Source organism: Nerophis ophidion, linkage group LG15 (genome assembly GCF_033978795.1).
Source record: "Nerophis ophidion isolate RoL-2023_Sa linkage group LG15, RoL_Noph_v1.0, whole genome shotgun sequence".
NCBI classification, from domain to species: domain Eukaryota; kingdom Metazoa; phylum Chordata; class Actinopteri; order Syngnathiformes; family Syngnathidae; genus Nerophis; species Nerophis ophidion.
Genome location: NC_084625.1, coordinates 37,505,648 through 37,522,032, shown reverse-complemented (window position 1 = coordinate 37,522,032; position 16,385 = coordinate 37,505,648).

Genomic DNA, 16,385 nt, shown 5'->3' with positions numbered 1-16,385 from the left:
TTTATTTTAGCTTCCTCTTCTTCTCTCTGTATTCTTTGCCTCACTTCATCTTCTTCTTGCTGTAAGCGACGCTTTCGGGCTGCTGCTTCTTGTTCAGCTATCTTCTTTCTAGCTTTTTCTTCAAGAATATTTAATTATTATTGTTCTCTTTCTTGCTCTTGTAGCACTTGTAGAACAGCTTGGCTTGCAGCAGCTTCAGCGGCAGCTTCTTGGCGACCCACAGAAGATTTGGTGCTTTCTTGCACTGTGTAGCCTTTCAAAATAGACATGACAGAGCTTTTACAAGTTGAGTTAAATACAGAACCAGCTTCTGGCCATTCTGGCTCCTCTTCTGGAATATTTCTATCCAGACGGCTTGTAGCTACAGAGAGAATGAAAGCGGATGTCTGTGTACATGTGTCAACTTTTCGTCGTGTTTCCTGTTCTGGAGTTGAAACTTGGCGTAGCTCTTCATAAGCACTCATGACATCTGTAGAAAGACGTTTGATTTCACCAATAATGGAATTAACCTATGACTCATCCAAAATTTCTTTTGATGATAATGGCGTCTTAGCAGCTTTAGCTTGAGCTCTCCATCTTCCATAACTGGCGTTGAACTTGAACTGAAGTGTGTTGATTTTCATCATTAGCATTCCTTTAACCTTTTCTGTTAGAGTTCTTAGTCTTGTACCTCTCCTCAGCTCTTGATTTTCCTCTTGCTGCTTTTCCTCTTCAGCACCACTATCATAAGCCTGTACAGGTGTCAGGAGGACATCTTCCCTGTCCCTGTCACTGTCCCTTACCTGTTCTGTAGGCCAACCTGACGTTGACATTTTTTAATCAATTAAATTAAACACACTTTTAAATTGTTTTTAAATTGTCCAATATGTATCAACAGAAAATATTAGCAATATAATACATTTTAAATCACCCTTAGATGAACTTTTCCAATGCAAATATCAATATTTGTAGATACCTTAAATGTAAATACCTTGGAGCTTAAACAAATACAAATCTTAAATTAAATCTTCGAATATCACTTTGCAAAACACAAAAAAATATGCAGTTTATACCACTTCAAAACTCAAATATATGCATTCAAAGGCAATTGGAAAATATTAAAGAAAATAGAAAAGCTTCAATATTAAATTAAATGGCCAATAGCCTACTTTCACTTATTTAGCAAAACGCCCTTTTAAATGTCTCTTGGATGACAATTTTTTTTTTTAACTTAAATTAAATGAGCAGATAAGTCCAGACATTTACTACACACTCCATAGTATCTTCATACGTTTCAGTCTCTTCTTAATCACTCTTTTAGTGTCCAATGTTCCTTATTGGCTTCTTAACAGCCTACTGAAAACGCTGTGAATACCTGTGTCTTCCTTTTGAGTGTGTGTGCGCGCGAGGGGAATGGGGAGGAGGAGGAGGGGGCTCTTCTGTTCCCTGCTGATGACGTCACAGCTGCGCTGCGCTGCCCAGGTTCTTTAATGTTGCCGACAGTCTCAGAGTTGTCCACCGGTCGTTGAACAGTGCGAGTTTTCACTGTAACTCCCTCCACATAGCACTGACACAATGGCTTTCTTGAACTGATTTATTGAAGGCTTTCTTTCCGTTCAATTCACCGTGAAAACTGTTAATAAAATAAAGCACGTTACAAACGTAAAAATAACATGCACAGCATGTGGCTCAAACATTTTACCGAAGTAAAATACAAACAGAAATGACAAATACCTCGTTGGCCTGCATGCTTCTTTAAGGAGGAAATTGTGATCTTCTGGCTCTTGTAGCCCAAACGCTGAAAGTCCTTGTGACACTTTTTAGTCCTTGTAACCATCAGTCGCTCTCTTTATCCCTTCTCATTGCATCAAACAGATATTCACTCATACCCGGAAGTAGCTTCCTTATATCCGTTCACAGACTAATCGAGACCCTTCAAAACAAACGCACACCCTCAAACCCAACAAAGGAGGGCGTTCTACGTGGATCGCGGGTTGATTGGTGGAAGCTTCCGGAAGGAGAGATGCGGAACTACCAAACATTTGGAGTGAATTTGGCGGCGGCGAGAGTGTCTAAATCTGTTTTGGCGGTTGAGCATAAGCTGTTTTGTGACTGGATCGAGATGGAAGGGGATAGTGACGGGATGTATGAGGATAGTATGGAAATGGATAGGACTAGAGGGGAGAGAGGAAAGAAGGGGAGAGGAGGGGCTGAAGGAAAGTCGAGTGCTAAAAGAGTGCATGAAGACGATGAAGAGGTTGATAAGAGGAAAAGGGTTATGGTAGATGAATATAAGATAATTTATACATTTAAATCAAACCAAGATATGAATGACATTAGTTTGATGACACTGGTTAAGGGATTAAAGAAAGACATTGGAGAGGTGGAGATAGCGAAGGTGCTCAGGCACGGACGGCTGTTGATTAAATGCAAAAATGGAGAGCAAAAGAACAAAGCAATGCGATTGCAAAAACTGTGCAACAAAATAATAAAAGAAAAAATCGAAGTGGGAGAACGAAAGGGGGCAAGAGGAGTCGTGACAGGAATCCCAAGAGGAGAAAATTTAGATGATCTGAAAAAAGAAATAAAAGGAGGAACTGTCACTATGATCAAAAGAATGATGGCATTTAGGAACGGTGAAAAGACCGAGAGCGAATCCGTGCTAGTGCAATTTGCAGAGGAGGTCCTACCAGAGAGAATCATGATTGGGTATTTAAGCTTCTATGTTAGAGCTTACGTGCCACCCCGAGTACGTTGTTTCAAGTGCCAACGCTATGGGCACATAGCTAGTGTGTGTCATGCTAAGATGAGATGTGGAAGGTGTGGAGGAGAGCATGAATATGGACAATGTGGAGAAAATGAACAGGTCAAGTGTTGTAATTGTGGCGGGAATCACACAGCAGCATATGGGGGCTGTATCATAAGAAAACAGGCAACAGAAGTACAGCAAATCAGAGTTGAAAGAAATATTACATACGCAGAGTCAGTTAAAATAAGAAATCAAGAAAGTGCAGAACAGGACAGAAGTGTAAAATAGTTCAAGAAATAAAAAACAAGAGGCAGCAAATACAGGAATTTCCATGGACAAACTAGTTGTATTCCAGGCTTACGTACTAAATTGTACAGAACAGGCTAGAAACAAGACTGAGAAAATCAAAATAATTGTCAAAGCAGCAGCAAAGTTTTTAAATTTAAAAGAACTATCCTGGGAACAGGTGCAAGGTGAACTACAGAGAGTAGACGAGACCGAGTCATGTTACCACAATCCAACGCCATGTTAATTGTTCAGTGGAATGCCAGAAGTTTGATAGCAAACGGACAGGAATTAAAGGGATATATTAATAATATGAAAAATAAACCACATATAATATGTATTCAAGAAACATGGCTGAAGCCAAAATTAAACTTTATAATAAAAGGATATATAATTATACGTAAAGATAGGAATGATGGGCAAGGAGGAGGATGTGCCATATTTATTAAGGAAGATATGCATTATTCAATATTAAAAGTAAAACAAGAACTAGAGATAGTAGGAGTAGAAGTATGGAATAATAAAGAAAGATACAAAGTACTAAACTTCTATAATCCATGCAAGAAATTAGAAATTCACCAACTAGAAACAATAATCGAGCACTGGAGTGGCAATATTATTTGGGGTGGTGACTTTAATGCACATAGCACAATGTGGGGTGAAACGGATGACTGGAATGGGGATACATTGGAAGCACTTTTGGAGGAAAAAGAACTGGTGTGTGTGAATGATGGGTCGGGAACAAGGTTAGATGTCGTCACGGGTAAAGAAACAGCAATAGATTTAACACTAGTGTCACAAGGGTTAGCAGGAAAGGTGGAGTGGGAAGTAAATAAATACAGCACAAAGGGAAGTGATCACTATCCAATCTTCATTCACATAAACATAAATCAAAGGACAGAAAGCACTAGGACAGAAGGAAGATGGAAGTATAATCATGGTGACTGGGGGAAATTTAGGGAAATTACCGACATAACTTTAAAGGAAGTAGATATAAATCAAGATATTGAACAATTAAATACAGATATTACAAAGTGCATAATAGAAGCAGCCGAACAGAGCATACCAAGGAATAGTATAGGGAGAAAAAGGAAGATAGTGCCGTGGTGGACACAAGAGTGTACAGATGCAATACAAGAACGGAATAGAGCATCTAGAATATTGAGAAGAACACATAATTTCCAAGACATGATCCAATATAAAAGGCATCAAGCTAGAGTAAGGTATGTTATTAAAAAAACAAGAAAACACCATTGGAGAACTTTTTGAGAAACACTAAATAGAACTAATCCTTTAAGTCAAGTGTGGGGAATGATCAAGAGAATGTCAGGGGTCAGAAAAGAACATAAAAATCATGTGATGAAAGATGGAACGCGGAGTGTGGTAGGAAATAAAGAAAAAGCAGAACTTTTAGCAAAAACCTTTGTTAAAGTGCACAGTAATGATAATTTGAGAAATGTAGAAAAACAAAAGAGAGAAGAAAAAAATAGTTTAAATATTGAGGAAATGAAGGAAGACAACAATAATAGTTTTATCAACACTATGGATATGACATTTTCTTTGGATGAAATGGTTCAAATTTTTTTTAAAAGTTAAAAATACGACGCCAGGGAAAGACCTGGTGAGTTATCAAATGATCAAAAATGTAGGTAGCATCGGCAAAGAAGTGGTCTTGAAATTATATAATAGGATATATGAAGAAGGAAAATTACCAGATGAGTGGAAAACAGCTGTAATAATTCCAATATGCAAGCCAGGGAAAGATCCGGAAGAGGCAGTAAATTATAGGCCGATAGCATTGACCTCAAATTGGGGCAAAGTAATGGAAAAAATGATTAATGAAAGATTAATATATTATTTAGAGTCAAAAGAAATTATAAAAAACTACCAAATGGTTTTCGCAAAGCAAGAAGCACAAATGACCCAGCAGTGCAGCTGGAAGAGGACATTAGAAAGGGAAAAATAAATAAAGAAAGTATAATTGCGGTATTTTTTGATATAGAGAAAGCGTATGATATGTTGTGGAAACAGATTGGGATTAGAGGAAGAATGTACAGATGGATAAAAGACTTTTTAACAAGTAGAACATTATTAGTAAAAATAGAGAATGAATATAGCAGAGAATACGAAGTGGAAAATGGGACCCCACAAGGGAGTATAATAAGTCCAGTACTATTTTCCATCATGATAAATGAAGTTTTTAGTAAAGTGGAAGGGTTAGTGGAGGTGGCATTGTTTGCTGATGATGGAGTGATGTGGAAGAGAGGTAGAAATACAAATCATATAGAAAAGAAGATTCAAAAAGCGGTAAATAATGTTCAAGACTGGGGGACGGCTTGGGGTTTAAGATTCTCTGTTGGAAAGACAAAAGTCATAAATTTTACGAAGAGGAAAGTAAAAAACAAGCTCCAAATAAAACTCTATGGAGAAAACATAGAAGAGGTACAAGTATTTAAATATTTAGGAATATGGTTTGATAAAAATATTAACTGGTCAACCCACATCAGCAAAATAGTGGAGAAAAGTAAAAAGGTGTTAAATATAATGAGGGCTTTGAGGGGTAAAGATTGGGGAGCTGATAGGTTGACATTGAAAACAATATATATCACTTTAATTCGATCTGTTATTGACTACGGATGCATTATTTATCAATCTGCTTCAAAAACACTACTTGGGAAAATAGACCGGATCCAGTCGCAGGCGTTAAAGTTATGTTGTGGAGCTACTAAATCTACTCCAGTGGCAGCATTACAAGTAGAAATGAACGAAAAACCTTTGGACATGAGGAGAGATCAACTCTCAGCAGTGTATTGGCCAAACTTAAAAGGATCCAAGCAAGGACATCCAACCCATCAAGTGCTAATAAACTGCCAAGAAAAAGAGAAGAAAAAAATGAATAGTTTTGGGTGGATAATAGGAGATATGTGTATCAAAGCACAAATTGACAATATTAAAGTAAGCCCTACAGTACCAATTCCTCCAATACCACCGTGGATGTATGAAAACCCAAAGGTAAACATGCAATTACTGAAGAATAGAAATTTAAATAGTTACCAGATAGAACATTGGATTGAGGAAATGTTTTTTGATAACATCATGATATTCACAGATGCATCAAAAACTATAAATAGTAAAGTAGGAGCTGCTGCAGTTATCCCACAAGGAAATATAGTGTTAAATAAAAGAATCAGTGATAAACTATCTGTTTTTACGGGGGAATTGGTAGCAATTTATATGGCAGTTAACTGGATAGAGGAAAAACAAAGCAAAGAAAGCAGTCGTGTGCTCGGACTCCAACAGTGCATTGACGAGCATAAAAAACATAGCATCAGAAACAAGACTAGATATAGTTTATGAAATAGTTCAGGCAATCTACAGGATAAATAAAGCGGGAGGTGTGGTAACATTTCTCTGGGTTCCTGCTCATGTAGGAGTTGAGGGAAATTAGTTAGCTGATAGATACGCAAAACAAGCAACCACTAAAACAGAAGTAAACATGGAGATTAAGCACAGTAAAGAAGAAGTGAAGAGCATAATTAAGATGGAACACAATAAAAAGTGGCAGGATAATTGGAAAAAGGAAATAAAAAGTAGAGAGTTTTACAAAGTTCAGAGGAGAGTAGGTGTCATGAGAGGAGGGGGTAGAAATAGGAAAGAAGAAGACATTATTACTAGAATGAGATTAGGACATACATATCTAAATAGTTCACTAAAATTGATAGGAAAACATACTACAGGGTTGTGTGATTTTTGCCATCAAATAGAGAATGTTGACCATGTTTTAATACAATGTAGGAAATACAATAGAGAAAGAGAAATACTGGAAAATAAATTAGCAAAAGAAAATATTAGGTTAGAAGTGGGAAGTATATTAGGATTGCATTCAGAAAACATAGGATACAAAGCAATATACACATATTTAAAAAACACTGGGTTAAATAAAAGAATATAGAGTAGGGATCCACCTCGGTCCACACTCCATTACAGTAGGTGGCGGTAATGCACACCAGAAGGTTGCTTGCCAACCGCCATAAAAACAAAAGAAGAAGAAGAAGAACCCAACAAAAAGGCATGAAATTACATTTTTAACCATAGTAACTTAAATAAAGCCTTCCTATGAACTTTTATACATTTTGATTTAAATTCCCTTTTGTGAACTTAACTTATTCTGTTTTTAGAGAAATAAAACAAATTATAATAATTACTAGTAGCAACGGTTACAGCCCGTATCGCATCCACAGGAGGAAGGGATGACGTTTTTCGGTAAGTAGAATCACAGCTGACCTGAACATTTCGAAAGTTCTCTTGCCGTCTGAGATGTGTTGTATCCAAAATAGCTGTAATCGCCCGTTGCCTTCTCTTAAGGTGGTCATGCGCTTGTACGTGTACAAAAATGAGAAACACGGGATGTGTTGTATCCAAAACAGCTGAAATCGCTCATTGCCTTCTCTTAAGGTGTTCATGCGCCTGTACATGTACAAGAATGAGAAACATAGGCATGTCTAGATGATCCGCCTCCATCTTTGTTATGAAGCTGGCTGTGGCGCGTTCTTTCTGATGTCATTTTGTGTGGGGCACAGTGTTTTTCAGGTCACTTCCTGTGTGGGCGCAATCTTTCTGGCGTCACTTTCTCTCTGAACTCAGTTTGTAAACTATCAATAAGTCGATACAAAGCTGAGACCCGGAGAATTAAGAAATGCACAGCACACTTATTCGTGTAAAAATTAGTTTGGAGGGGGACCTTAAACGATGATTTAGTGTGGCTGAAACAGGACTTAGGCTAAATAATTATTCGTTTACGGAGTTAAGCGACTTAGTGTAGACATGGCCTTAGTTTAGATTGCCTCCATAACCAACCACAGTGGGGGAAGATCAAATGCTTCATATTGCAGCCAATATTTAATAATTCTAATGTTGGTGGCCCAGTAATAAAATCTAAAGTTTGATAGTGCTAACCCTCCCGTTGATTTGAGTCTTTGCATGCACTGTTTATGTAACCTGTGAGTCTTCCTATTCCAAATGAATTTTAGAATTTGACTATCAAATTTGTGAAAGAAGGACTAATGTCCGGTGTTTTATCGGCAGCCTGTCTGGGACCCCAGACGCGGCTCCAAAAGCATGTCAGCGACTGGGAGCGGAGTCCTCAGCCTACGAGACATCAGCCTCTGTGCGGGGCTACTGAGCATGCCCTCCGTGGGCGTGTTCCTCCACTGTAAAATGGCCAGCCATGGGTCATTACCTGTGCTGGCTGCCTTCTTGCATAGAGCCTTCACTATTTTCACGGCCGATCCGGCCTTCCCATTTGATTTTGGGTGCCTGGGGGAGGACTTGACATGGTCAAAGTCCCACTCCTTTGCGAATCTCCTGAAGGTCTCACAGTCAAACTGAGACCCGCAATCTGTTATCACGTGATCTGGTTGTCCGTGACGTGAAAACTGAGCCTTGCACCACAGCACTGTGGTCTCCCCGGAAAGTTCTGGAAGCAGCTCTATTTCCCAGAAATCAGAGTAATGGTCAACATTAATCAGAAAGTCTTTGCCCGCTTGTTTGAACAGATCCATGCTGAGGATCTGCCAAGGTTGTGTAGGAAGTGCATGGGACATCATTGTGACCCGCTGCTGCTCTTGTGAGGCGTGGCAAGAACCTTGCAAGGTATGTCACAAACCCGATGAACCGTTGTACGGCCTTGGCATCTTCGGGGTGTGGCATGTCCCGGACCACCCGACTTTTCTCAGGGTCCACTCTGAGCCCCTCTGCCGAGAGAATGTGCCCGTGAAACTTGACCTCTCTGACTCTGAATTGCAGTTTCTTTAAACTCAACCTCAGGTTAACCTTCCTCTGCACCTCTGCATGTGAGCTAACCGTTTTGTGTCGTGGTCATGTATGGCCTCCTCATCTGTCTCCCCACACCCAACCACCAGTATGTCATCTGCTATTGGCTCTACCCCGCTTAAACCTGCCAGTAGCTCGTACTGCTTTCACTGATAGATTTTTGGGGCCACAGACATCCCAAATGGCAGCTTTAACCAGCGCTTCCTGCCCCACGGCGTCCAGAACATGGTGGTGTAACTGCTCTCCTCATCTAGCTTACACTGCAAAAAAACATCCTGTGCATCTACAAGTGTGAATATGTGAGCGATGGGAAGCTTGTGTAACACATCTTCAAGTTTCGCATTATGTAATGAGACCTCCAGAGGGCCTGATTCAATAACTTAGGGTCTATGCAGATCCTTAACTTCTCTGGCTGTCTTATAATCACCATGTTGCTAGTCCATGCAGTAGGCTCTGTCACTGAGATTAAATGGCCCTCTTTTTCATATTTGTCTAGCTGAGCCTTGACTGCATCTCTGAGAGCTACTGGGACATTATGTGGAGAAGCCTGCACTGGGGTTACGTCAGTATGTAACTCAAAATGAACATCCCCTGGGAGTGACTGAACTGGCTCGTTAAAAACATCATGATAAGTCTGCACAAGGTGCTGCCTGCTTAGTGGCTCCTCTGGAATGGTGAAGTGCATTAAACCTAAACGTTCACTTGTTTCACCTCACAATAGGGGTCTCTGCCTGCTTCTTACTATCTCAAATTGTAGCTTGTGCGCTTTTCCCCTCACTAGACACTCTGTTCGGAATATGCCTATTGAGTGCATTGATTGGCCCGAATACAGTACTAATCTTGTCTGGCTTGGTAGTAGTCTCCTCATGTCTTTTATGCTCATAACTGCACAGGTAGCACCTGAATCTAACTGACACCTCTGAGACCCTCCATTCATTTTTATGTTGGCAAACCATTTCTTCCCCCGACCCTGAATTGCCCCTATGCACTCTGCTGTGTATATGTGAGCGTCTGTGTCAGACCTGTCCATGTCCTCATGTACCTCCATGTCAGCTGCATGTAGCTGTCGTGTAGTTTGGCCCCTCTTCATACACACCTTGGCAAAATGATTTGCTGTTCCACAGTGGCAACAGGTTTTTCCAAATGCAGGACACAGGTCGCGTCTGCGCCTGTGCATGTTCCCGCAGAATTTGCACGTGCTGTTTTCACTCGTGCCTGGAGTCTGATTCTGGATCCTGCCCGAGCGTTCCAGCCTGGGTGGGACATCCGTTGCATGCACTGTCTCTCGTGTCCTGTCCTGTGTGATTTTTTTATCCTCTTGTCTGTCATCTCAGCAGCTCTGCATATTTCTATGGCTGATGCTAGTGTGAGATCCTTCTGTCTGAGTAGACGGCGCCGCACGCTTCACCACTCACACCCAGCACCAGTCTGCCTCTTATCAGATCCTCTCTGAGTTGTCCATACTCACAGGAAGCAGCCTTCTCCCTCAACTTCGTTACAAATGCATCAATGGGCTCCCCCTCATCATGCTTGCAGATGCCAAAAACGTACCTCTCAAATATGACGTTTCTAGCTGGCTTGGAATATCCCTCCAAGGCATCGAGAATAACTGTCACGTCCTTTCCTAGTTCCGGTGTTAATCCCAAGTTGTGTGCTTGTAAATGTGACGACATTCCCCGCCCATCACTCTTTGTAAGGTTGCTGCTTGTACCTCTTTTGCATTGTTTTGCAATCCTGTAGCAAGTACAATAATAATAATAATAATAATGGATTAGATTTATATCGTGCTTTTCTATTGTTAGATACCCAAAGTGCTCACAGTGAAGTAGGAACCCATCATTCATTCACACCTGGTGGTGGTAAGCTACATCAGTAGCCACAGCTGCCCTGGGGTAGACTGACAGAAGCGTGGCTGCCAGTTTGCGCCTACGGTCCCTCCGACCACCACCAATCATTCATTCACCAGTGTGAGCGGCACCGTGGGCAAGGGTGAAGTGTCTTGCCCAAGGACACAACGGCAGCGATTTGGATGTCAATAGGTGGGAAGCGAACCTGCAACCCTCAGGTTTCTGGCACGGCCGCTCTACCCACTACGCCATTCTGCCCCTTCGAAGTCTTCGAATTCTGCTCTGAAGTTTTCCCAGTTACTTGCAAGATCGCTGCTTGTCTTCATCTCCTCCGGTGGCGGAATGTTTGTAGCCATGTTGATGTTGTTAGCCGAGCTTGTTGCTAACGCCGTTTCACTCTTTTTTTTTCTTCCTTGTCTTCACGGGTCCCTCCGTGAAGCACAGTACTCTTCCACCTGACTTTGTGTGGTACTAGTCATTTCTGACACCGTGTGTGTGTATGAATAATGAGACTCGAGACAACAGTGTATATTCTAGTACGACTGTATTCAACGGGAGCCAGAACATCACACATGCCCACTTCCTCCATCTTGCCTGGGCATACCATTTCACAAGGGGTGTTGTGACAAAACAAACCCTATAACAGCTGTTGATCAAGTATGTCTTGCAGTCACTTCCATAGCACTTCAAAAGTCACATACAATATGTGACTGTGCCAGCACACTCTTTGTATGATGAAAAGGCAGCGTGACGGCAGGTTGTAAGCGACGTTAAAGGCAGTGCCATCCCGGCACGCTTTCAATATAGTTGTCAGGACGATAACCAGGAGAATAAATGCCCCGAGATATTGTTGGGAGGGGTTATCAAGATCGCGAGAGATGGGAAGTGTATTGCTGGGGCGGGAAAGCCATTCAAGGAAGGTGAATTCATTTAAAAGTGCATGTTAGATTTTATTTAGACATCTTTTCTTGCGGCCCAACCTCACCCAGTGTCTGCATCCAGTGGCCCCCAGGTAAATTGAGTTTGAGACCCCTGTTGTAATCAGAGTGAATTTCGGGATAATGACTACCCATGCAGAGGCACTTTAAATTAGGGGTCTCCGGGAAAAATCGAGGGTATACAAGAATGACGTTGAAAAGCGCCATTATATATAACCCGCGGGCCGCACCAACATTAAGTTTTCACATCAAAGTGCAGCCTGCAAGATAACGTCTCACAGGCCGCGTATTTGAGACCCCTGGGGTAGAACGTTCAGCACACAAGTATGGTTATACAGAAAAAAACCCTTAAATATGTTATTCATCTCAAGCTCATCAATGGTTATGCCTGAATCAGTTTGAATCTGCGTAATATGATGGGATGCCAATATCTGTGTTAATAGTATGATGGCCTTTTTACCATGTTCAAAGCATTGGGATCTTGAGCGTAGCATTTGTTCAGTGGCGCGATCTTACATAAGAACATCCAGTTCTGCCTGTAGAGAGAGCTATTCTTTGTAAACATCCAGTATTTTTTACAGATTACACAACTGTGTTTTGATCAGGAGTGAACACACATAAGCTAATAGAAATAATAACAGAAGAAATTAAATAATTAAAAAGATGGTTTGACGAAAACTGATTTTCTTTGAATCTCTGTAAAACTTAAATAATGCTATTTGGTAACAGTAAAAGTCAGACTCAAGTACAAATAGCCGGAGTAGATTTTGAAAGGGTAAAAGAAAACACATTATTGGGTATAGTAATATATGATAAAATGAACTGGAGACCTCATGTAAAAAAATGTACAACATAAAGAAATATGTCAATAATGAATAAAGCAAAATATGTTGTGGATCAAAAAACCCTCCATATTCTCTACTGATCACTAGTGTTACTGAGTCTAAGTCATTGTGTAGAAATATGGGGTAAGCACTTCAAATGTGTGCTTCCTTCACTAACGGTGTTACAAAAAAGATCAATCAGAATAAAACAATGTTGGATATAGAGAACGTACAAACCCATTATTTATTGAGTCAAGTATTGAAATTCAATTTGCACACAGCTAAAATTATGTACAATGCAAACTATAACCTGGCACCCAAGAATGTACAACAATTCATCTCAACCAAGGAGGAGAAATATAACATTAAAGGAAAATCTAAAATATTTGTATGCATGGACAATGCCTAAAACCTATGTGTCTGTTTCTATCTTAAAAGGTGTTGGTCTTTTGTGCACTTCCAAGCTGCACAAGTTTGTATTTGTACTTAATGAATTAGATTTGTACCTACATGTTGTCTTCTGTCTCTGCATAATGCACTCATGCCAACAACCCCAAGTCAGAAAGGGACAGCACTTTTTTATATGCATCATCTCTTCATGTTACAACACATCTTTTCTTTCTTGACAGTAGTTGTTATCATCCCCAGTCACCCAATCCAAGTCACCACCAAGTATTGAATTACACAAAGCGACTCGGTAAAGAATCTCGGTATTATTTTCCACTCAGCTCTTATTTGAGTCACACATTGAGTGTTACTAAAACAACCTTCTTTCATCTCCGTAATATTGCTAAAATGTGTCCCATTTTGTACACCACCAATGCTGAGATCATTATTTATGTGTTTGTTACGTCTCGTCTCGATTACTGTAACGTATTATTTTCGGGTCTCCCTATGTCTAGCATTAAAAGATTACAGTTCGTACAAAATGCGCCTACTAGACTTCGGCCTTACATCTATTCTTCATAAGGGTAAAAACCACACATACCTCAGTAATAGATAATAGTCAGACATAATTGTATGGTATACTATCCAAAACAATGTTTAATTTTTTAAATCTAAGTCGTTCTTAAACATAAAAATTGGTAATCACTTTCAAATGTAGCATTTTAACTTAAATACTGTCTTTACATCAAGGATTGGCATTACATCTATTCTCCTTAAGTGGTAAAACCAAATATACATACATAACTATCCATCCATCCGTCCATTTTTCTACCGCTTATTCCCTTTGGGGTTGCAGGGGGCGCTGGTGCCTATCTCAGCTACAATGGGGCGGAAGGAGGCGTACACCCTGGACAAGTCGCCACTCATCGCGGGGCCAACACAGATAGACAGACAACATTCACACTCACATTCACACACTAGGGTCAATTTAGTGTGGCCAATCAACCTAACTAATATACAGTATATTAGACTTACATAACTGTATGTATGACATGCTATCCAGAACAATGTCTAATTGTTTAAAACAGGGGTCCCCAAACTTTTTGACTTGGGGGCCGCATTAGGTTAAAAAAATTGGGCTGGGGCCTGGGCGGAGCTAGAGGGGAGGCCGGGGTAGCACTGGACCCGCCTGAAATCTGATTGGACCCCCCAGGTGCCACCCCAGATGATTGACATATCGCGGCACCGCACGTCTTGTCGGAAGGAGCCAGTTGCATTTTTAAATCAGCGAAGCCTATTGACTGCTAAGTCCCACCTGTACAGTAGTTGGCGCTATGTACCACAAAGTGTTGCGAGCCACGTTCATTAGGGGAGAAGAAGAATCGCCACTGAAGAAGCGGAAGATTTGAACTAGAGTCGGTTATCGTTGCTGGAGACCGGAGAGTCGGAGATCAACGAAGTTACAAAGAAAAAGAAAAATAACCATTCTCGTCGTAAAGTAAGTTTTACGGTGGTGTCCTAATGAGTCACTGTTTACAATAACTTTTGTTGATAGATTTTTTTTTTTCTACAAGCAGAGAGCAAACGTTAACGTTACATCTCATGGCATCTTGCTTCCAACAGCCGCTAACGTCTCCTTTAATTCATTTGGGTCGCTATTTATATTTACGTGTTTCTCCAATGATTCTAGAGGAATGAACCTAGCGGAGAATCAGCCAGCCAGCTAGCTGTTTCATGCTCTGTTGTAACATAACGTTCACACGGTAGTTAGCCTGCTGCCAACTAACTGAAAAGTCTGAATATTAAACTTAGGTCTACAGTGGTTTATTTGCCCTGACATGCTTCCTGTGAGAGAAGCTTCTCTGCTTTAAAACTGATTAAAACTCATCTCAGAACCACGATTACTGATGACAGGTTAAGTCACATTGGAACGCTCTGTATTGAGTCAAGTAGGGCACGTGCCCTCAACATGGATGACTTTCTGAAACATTTTGCGGCTTCTCACCATAACCGAAGGATTATGCTTTTCTAAACCTTTTCTGAGAGAGAGCGAGAGAGAAGAGAGAGAGAGAGAGAGAGAGAGAGAGAGAGAGAGAGAGAGAGAGAGAGAGAGACAGAGAGACAGAGACAGAGACAGAGACAGAGACAGAGACAGAGACAGAGAGAGAAACTATGAATGTGTTAGTGCATTTTCACCATCTTGGTAAAAAATAGTTGTTATTATTAATTATTAGTCCTTGAAAAATGGTTGCCAAGTTGTGTTTTAAATGTTCTGCATTGTTAATAAACTGCAAATTATATACACATAAATCTCATCTCCTGTGTGCTCAGTATGTACATTTCAACATTTGACACTCCGATTGCAATTGATTAGTCAAAAAAAAAAATATTGTTATAGTCTGTGGACCCCCTGAAATAGCCTTAGCCACCACCTGGCCACCCCAAGGATAAAAGTCTAGCTCCGCCACTGTGTGTGTGTGGGTATGTATATATATACTGTATGTATATATATATAAATATATATATGTATATATATATGTCTTGATTGGATTATCCAGAGAATAGTGCTCGATACCGTGGTAGAGCACAATATGTAGGTGTGGGAAAAATCACAAGACTACTTCATCTCTACAGAACTGTTTCATGAGGGGTTCCCTCAATCATCAGGAGATTTCATCTCATTTCATATATATATATATATATGTATACAGTATATCTATATATATATATATATATATATATATATATATATATATATATATATATATATATATATATATATATATATATACATATATACATATATATATATATATATATATATATATAAACATAGGGCTGGGCAACGAAATTTTAATCGAAGTTAATCACACTATTTCTCCGATTAATCGCGATTAACTGCATTGTATATGCAAAGCCCAATAATGAATTCAAAAGTAGCGTGTAATGCACCTTTATTGGAATATCCTCCCACATGAACAAAGGCGCCAAAACATTTGTTGTGCAAACACAATTTAAATCAGTCCTTGTTAAACAGTAGCAGTTAAATAGCATATTTTATGAAAATCAACTCAAAAAATTTAAATACAAACATTTAAGCTTATTGCCACTGCCGGGGTATTTAAGTTATCCTGTTTGTTATGGAAAATACATAGAATCTACATACATATCTCTGAGCCACAATCATAACATCTGAACAGGCAATTTATGGGTTGTACTTGTATAGCGCTTTTCTACCTTCAAGGTACTCAAAGCGCTTTGACACTACTTCCACATTTACCCATTCACACACACACACTGATGGAGGGAGCTGCCATGCAAGGCGCCAACCAGCACCCATCAGGAGCAAGGGTGAAGTGTCTTGCTCAGGACACAACGGACGTGACGAGGTTGGTTCTAGGTGGGATTTGAACCAGTGACCCTCGGGTTGCGCACGGCCACTACACCACTGCGCCACGCCGTCCCTGAGGTAACAGCAGAAACATTTTTTTTATCAGGGATCTTATGTTTAAAAAACCTATATTATAGGTAGTGGGCTGTTTTA